The sequence below is a fragment of the Oryctolagus cuniculus genome, unplaced genomic scaffold (assembly GCF_964237555.1).
Source record: "Oryctolagus cuniculus unplaced genomic scaffold, mOryCun1.1 SCAFFOLD_45, whole genome shotgun sequence".
NCBI lineage: Eukaryota > Metazoa > Chordata > Mammalia > Lagomorpha > Leporidae > Oryctolagus > Oryctolagus cuniculus.
Window position 1 is genome coordinate 1295973 of NW_027208356.1, and position 7467 is coordinate 1303439.

General features: G+C 41.1%; 1 pseudogene; it reads left to right on the plus strand.

The window, feature by feature from the left end:
* Positions 1 to 4576: 4576 nt before the first annotated feature.
* On the plus strand, positions 4577 to 6165 carry LOC138848329 (high mobility group protein B2 pseudogene; annotated as a pseudogene).
* Positions 6166 to 7467: the final 1302 nt, after the last annotated feature.

The following is a 7467-nucleotide window of genomic DNA, read 5'->3' on the forward strand; positions in this document are numbered from 1 at the left end:
TGTGCTCCCAGTGACTTTTTCACTCTAGGGGCTCACAAACCTTCTAAATTCTTTAGATCACCTGTGATGTCCATTAGTTCTCAAAGACTATGATGCAAGTAATTTCCCCTCTTGGAACCTTGTTATTAACTGTGCTGTATGAGAAATGAAGTCTCCTACACACCTTGTGCTTACGATTCTCCAAACCATGTTGCCTGCTAGGACTTTGGCCATGAATATAGGACAGCAATACCTGAACATGATTACTGAGATCTCCTTAATAAAGGATAGACTGGGGCCAGCACTGTGGTGCAGTGGTGTAATCCTTTACCTGCAGTGCTGGCACCCCATATGAGCACCAGTTCTAGTCCCCATTTCTCCTTTTCCCATCCAGCTCTCTGCAATAGCCTGGGAAAGCAGTAGAAGCTGTTCCAAGTGCTTTGGTCCCTGCCAAAATATGGGAGACCTAGAAGCTCCTAGCTCAGATTGGCCCAGCTGCAGACATTGCAGTCATTAGGGGAGTAAATGAGCATATGGAAGACCTTTCTCTCTGTCTCTTCCTCTCACTGTCTGTAAGTACACCTGTCAAATACGTAAATAAATTCTATATATATATATATTTACATTTATTTATATATATTTATGTATATAAATATATTCATATATAAAATATATTATGCTTTATCATATATTATATAATATATAATAATTATAAACAGATAATATTATATAATTTATTATAACTATTATATATATCATATATATATATTATTGAGATGACTTCAATAGCCAGAGTGTGGCCAGGTTGAAGCCAGGAGCTCCTCCTCCAATGTGTGTGGCAGCAACCCAGGCACTTGGACCATCTTTCACTGGTTTTTCAATCCATTGGTATGGAGCTGGATCAGAAATAATTATATATTTATATATAAATAAATTCATATATAATATTTATATATAATTATATATTATATATTTATGATAATTATATGTAATTCTATATTATGTATAGAAATATATAATATATATTATAATATATAAATATATATATGATGGATCAAAATGCGGCATTCTCCATTTGGCAGAAGAGACAGGCTCCAATATCTACTGTCTATGTCAGTATGTCAGTATAATGCAGGAGGTAACCCCTCTACCAAATAAGAAAAGCTATTTCAGTTCAGCTGGACATCATTCTGCTGACTGTTGACCTTATTACTGTTAGTCTGGATGCTTTCATTGGTTACAATCCAGAGACCCAATTTTCCCATAGATATAAACATCAGCAAACATGAAAATTTGGTAAGAAAAGCTTAAACTGAGAGTTATGATTAATAACTATTTTAACAAAATTTCTCAGAACCCATCTAATCCAAACCTTGGACAATTGGGAGCTGTTGTACTTGGCCCACCCATAATTGAAATGGATTCTAAATCCTTCAACTGCAAGGAGAGTATCATAGACATTAATGCTCCAAACGGATCCAGTTCCCTGCTAATGTGTCTGGAAAAGCAGCACAGGGTGACTCAAATATTGGGGCTCCTGCACCCATGTGAGAGACCTGGAAGAAGCCCCTGGCTCCTGATATCAGTCTGGCCTAGCCACAGTCACTGCAGCCATTTGAGGAGCGAACAAACCAGGAGGAAGATCCATCTCTCCCACTCTCTCTTTCTAGTGCTGCCTTTCAAATTCATAAATAGACCTTTAAGAAAGTCGATCACTTCAATAAATTTGTCATTGCTCAGTCATGATTACTTTTACTACCTTAAATTCTTTTTCAAAAGATTTATTTATTGGAAAGGCAGAAAGAGGAGCTGGTGGTTGTGGTGCAGTGGACAAAGTTGCTATCTGTTACATTGGCATCCTCTACGTGCACCAGTTCAAGTACCAGCTATTCCATTTCTGATCCAGCTCCTTACCAATGGACTGAAAAAGCAGGGAAAGTTGGCCCAAGTGGCTGGGATGCTGCCACGCACATTGCAGGAAAAGCTCCTGGCTTCAACCTGGCCACACTCTGGCTATTAAAGTCATCTCAAAAATGAATTAGGTGGTGGAAGATTTCTGTCTCTCCCTCTCTCTGTAACTCTTTCAAATAAGTAATTAAATATTTTAATATGATAAAAAATGGCAGAGAGACACAGAGACAAAGAGAGAAGGAAAGAGAAGCAGAGAGATCTCCCATCTGCTGGTTCACTTTCTATATGGCTACCACTGTGCAAGACCAGGTTTCAAGTCCCCATTGAGGTTACAGTTCTCCAAATTAGATGACAAGAAGGAAAGAATTTGAGCTATTATCCATTGCTTCCCAGGGATATTAACATGAAACTGATTTGGAAGTGGAGTACCCAAAACTCAGATTAGCACTGCAATATATGATGCGGGCATCTGTTGTGATGGTTAACAAATTGGAAAACCTAGAGGAAAAATCAACAGATTCCTGGACATACACAATATACCAAAATTGAGTCATGAAGACACATAGAAAAGCTAAACAAATCAAAAACCAAGACAGAGATTGGATGAGTAATAAAGACCCTCCCAACAAGCAAAAGTCCAGGATCAGACAGCCTCACTATTGAATTCTACAAGTCTTTTAAAGAACTAATGCTTCTCAAACTATTCAACACAATTGAAAGAGAGACAATCCTCTCAAACTCCTTCTATTAATCTGACAATGACTCATTCTATCATTTATTTATACATAATGTTGAGAAAATCAGAAGTATTTGTTAGGACTTCTGCTAAAATGCACTAGATTTATAATTTTTAAATACATCTTTCCTAGATGTAATGCAGTCCTTTGCTACTTTAGAGTATCAGAAATTTAAAATGTTGGACTGGTGCTGTGGTGGAGCAGGTTAACACCCTCGCCTGAAGCTCCAGCATCCCATATGGGGGCCGGTTCAATACTCAGCTGCTCCACTTCTGATCCTGCTCTCTGCTATGGCCTGGCAAAGTAGTAGAAGATGGCCCAAGTCCTTGGGCCCCTGTACCGATCTGGGAGACCTGGAACTAGCTCCTGGCTCCTGGCATCGGATCAGCACAGCTATGGCAGTTGCAATCAATTAGGGAGTGAACATCAGATGAAAGACCTCCCTCTTTCTCTCTGGTTCTCCTCTCTGTCTGTAACTCGACTTGTAAATAAATAAATAAATAAATCTTTAAAACAATTAAGAAATTTAAAAAGGGAAAAGTTTTTAAAAAATGTATTTATTTATTGTGAGGCAGAGTGACAGATATAGAGAGCAAGAGAAAGAGAGGTCTGCTATCCACTGGTTCACCCCTAAATGGCCAGAATGGCTGGAGCTGGGCCGATCTGAAGCCAGGTGCCAGAAGCCAGGAGTCAGCAGCTTCCTCCAGGTCTCTCACATGGGTGCAGGGGCCCAAGCACTCAGGGCATATTCCACTGCATTCCTAGGCCATTAGCAAAGAGCTGGATTGGAAGTGCAGGAGCAGGGACTCAAACTGGTGCCCATGTGGGATGTTGGTGCTGCAGGTGGATGCTTAATCTACTATGCCACAGAGTGGGCCCAGGGAATGGTTTTAGGAAGACATCTTTCATGTAGACTAGGCTGCAATATTGCAAGGTAAGGTTTAGCTTTTATTTCCACACATCAGTATTCATCTTTTAGCAACTATAAATACTGAATATCATACATATAGACATAAATATAGGTAACTGCAGATTTTGTTGTCATTCTTTCTAATTCTCTTTTAATGTCTGCTAATAGGCCATATTATGGATTATTATATTGATGTTATCTGTACACAACCATCAGGCATTTCCACTGTTGAATGTGTTTATGTGTACAGGTAGTTTTGTTTGTGTGTACATGAATGCACATTTGATGGAGATAGCACTGACAGTAATAATGTGAGAAATCCTAATGCTGATTTCAAACTTTCTATCCTCCGCAGAGATGGCTGTCATTGAAGTAGACCACAGGGCCCCTTTGCTGTTGTGGACTGAAATGTGCCTCCCTAAAACTCAAACACTGAAGTGCTAACCACCAACATAACTCTACCTGAAGAAAGTGCTTTTAAGCAGATCAAATGATAGATGTGTCTGTCACATCAGAGAAGGGCTTCTGGAAAAATCGAGCCTATTAGCACCTTGATCTGATATTTTCAAGCTCTACAACTCTGAGAAGTAAAATTCCATGATTTAAATCATATTCTCTGTGGTATTTTCTTAGCAAATTAATATATCCTCATTTCTGCTAGCATTTTCTGCTGTCATCTAGAAGGTCCTCGTGATTAACAGAGAAATATAGAAAGTAAAAACTATGATTTTAGATTACCAAGTACCTACTAACATAAAAAAGATATCCCAGAAGCAACCTACTACCATCCTCCAGGACCCAGAAAAAAAAAAAAAAACAGGAATGAGTCAAGTTGTGGGGCAGTAGAAAAGTGAATAATGAAAGATCACAGCAGAAGTAAATAAGGAAGGGTTTGATGCTGTGGTGTAGTAGGTTAATGCCTTGTCCTGCTGTGCATGTATCCCATATGTTGTTGCTCGAAGACCAGGTTCTCCACTTCCAATCCAGCTCCCTACTAATGCACCTGGGAAATTGGTGGAAGATGGACCATGTTCTTGGGTGCTGGCACCCACATGAGAGACTTGGAAGAAGCATCTGGCCTTTCAAATAAAGAAATCTTAAAAAAAATAGAAGCAGTGTTAGCACTGTTGGAAAAACAGACACATAGTTCAATGGAAAAAATAGGCAGCTGAAATAAACTGACTTTTCTACAGCCAACCCCTATTTAATAAAGGAAAGAAAACAAACAGGAGAAAGAAGAATCCCCTTAGCAAATGGTTTAAAGGAAAGTGATTATCCATATGTAGAAGCCTGAAAAGATACCCCAACACCTCATACACTATGTAAAAGCAACTCAAGGTTAATTAAAAGTCTAAATATAAAACCAAAACCTTGAGAGCTTGTTTTGAGGTTCTAGCAGGGGAGCGCAGCTACTCGTATACCCTTGACCGAAGACCGGTCCTCCTCTAGCGGGGAAGGTCGTCCTCTTCGACCCAGCACGCAGCTTCAGGAGGGACGCACATGGAGTGGTGAGGGAGGAAGGGGACACCCGCCTAGCCAGCCAGATCAGCCGAATCAACCCTGGCGATCAATGGGGTGACAGATGTCGCAGCCAGATCGCCCTCACATCCTGAGTTCATGCCGGAGCTGAGGGAAGGAAGCAATGCCGTCGGATCTGGCCGCTCTGCGGGAGTCTGAGGAACAACTCACACCAGGTGGCCGCCGTTCCGTCGTCATGGGTAAAGGAGACCCCAACAAGCCAAGGGGCAAAATGTCCTCCTATGCCTTCTTTGTGCAGACGTGCCGGGAAGAGCACAAGAAGAAACACCCTGACTCTTCGGTCAATTTCGCAGAATTCTCTAAGAAATGCTCGGAGAGATGGAAGACCATGTCTGCAAAGGAAAAGTCCAAGTTTGAAGATATGGCAAAAAGTGAAAAAGCTCGTTATGACAGGGAGATGAAAAATTACGTTCCTCCCAAGGGTGATAAGAAGGGAAAGAAAAAGGATCCCAGTGCTCCTAAAAGACCACCATCTGCCTTCTTTCTCTTTTGCTCTGAACATCGCCCAAAGATCAAAAGTGAACACCCTGGCCTGTCCATTGGGGACACTGCAAAAAAATTGGGTGAGATGCGGTCTGAACACTCAGCCAAAGATAAACAACCATATGAACAGAAAGCAGCTAAGCTAAAGGAGAAATATGAAAAGGATATTGCTGCATACCGTGCCAAGGGCAAAAGTGAAGCGGGAAAGAAGGGCCCTGGTAGGCCCACAGGCTCAAACAAGAAGAATGAACCTGAAGATGTGGAGGAAGAAGAGGAAGAAGAAGAAGATGAAGATGATGAGGAAGAGGATGAAGATGAAGAATAAATGGCTATCCTGTAATGATGAGTGTGGAGTGTGCGTGTGTGCTCAGGCAGTTGTTTTGCTAAGAATGTGAATTCAAGTGCAGCTCAATATTAGCTTCAGTATAAAAAAACTGTACAGATTTTTGTATAGCTGATAAGATTCTTTGTAGAGAAAATACTTTTTTTAAAAAATGCAGGTTGTAGCTTTTTGAGGGGCTACTACATACAGTTAGATTTTAAAGCTTCTGATGTTGAATGTTCCTAAATATTTAATGGTTTCTTTAATTTCTTGACTTGTGTATGGTAGCGCAGCAAAGTTGTAGGAATTAGTATCATTTGTAAATTTGGATTTTTTGTTAGGATGTTGCATTCTGTGTTGTTTTTTTAAAAAAAATTTTGTAATAAAATTATGTATGTTAAAAAAAAAACCCAAAACCTAAGTAAACATATGAGAAACTGTAAAACATTAGCAGAGACAACAGTTTGCATAAGATTCCAAAAGCACAAGTAACAAAAATAAAATATACAAATTTGAGCATATCAAATTAAGATACATCTTCACAACAAAGTAATCAACAGAGTGAAGATACAATGGACGGAATGGCAGGAAACATTGAAAACTCTGACTATGACAAAAGATTGATAGCCAGAACATACATATATAGAACTGGAAAAACTCCAAACAAGAAGCAAAATGTACACGTAAGAAATGGGCAATGATCAGAATAGATGTTTCTCAGAAGAAGAAATCTCAATGGTCAAGACATAGATGAACATGCCCAATATCACTAGCCATTAGGGAAATGTAAATCAAAACCAATAGCAGACTCCATCTGTGGGAGAAGACAATGCTTGGGTTTTCATTTGTGCAACAAGTGGGTTTAGAGGACCCTGTTCACCATTAGAGGGCAGAGTCTACATGGAAGTAAAGAATCCTTAATACTTTCCTAATGGGAGAAGAGGAAGCCTGAGACCTCGCAAGCGGGAAGTGGTCCAGAAACTGCTCAGGTGTGGGTGTAGGTGGCTGAGCAACAGGCAGTCCTGCCTTGATTCCCCACAAAGATACAGGGGAAACCCTTCTGGATGGAGCAGGCGTGAATCGGAGGACCTACTGGGAGAACAAGGTCACCCACCGCGCGGAAGCCAAGTCGCGGGACCCAGACGCAGAAGCCCCAGGGTCTGCGCGACAGTGCTCCAAGGGGAGTGCATGCCACACAGACAACAGCGGGGAGACTTGGGACGCTCAGGGCTCCGAGTCCACACATCGGCGCTGGAAGGGGAGGTGAGCTCAATAACCCGAGACATTGGTGGGGAAACGGGGGTCAGAATCTAGAGGGGGGCCGGAAAGTGCAGCAAACTCACTACCGGAAAGAAGGAAAAAAAAAAGCTTTGGGGTTTCTCTTCCCCCTAACCTTGCAAAGGTTACAAGGCTGCAAGGCTTGAAGAATTCCCAAGAGACAAAGAGCAGGACTCCTCTTTGGATTTACATATCAATGGGGGAGAGTTAAGGAACTGAGTCACTACAATTCAGTAGCCTAGCCAACCCAGTGGGAGTCCAGAGGAGCCAAAGACTGGAAGCTAAATACCATCAATTCTGCACAGCCC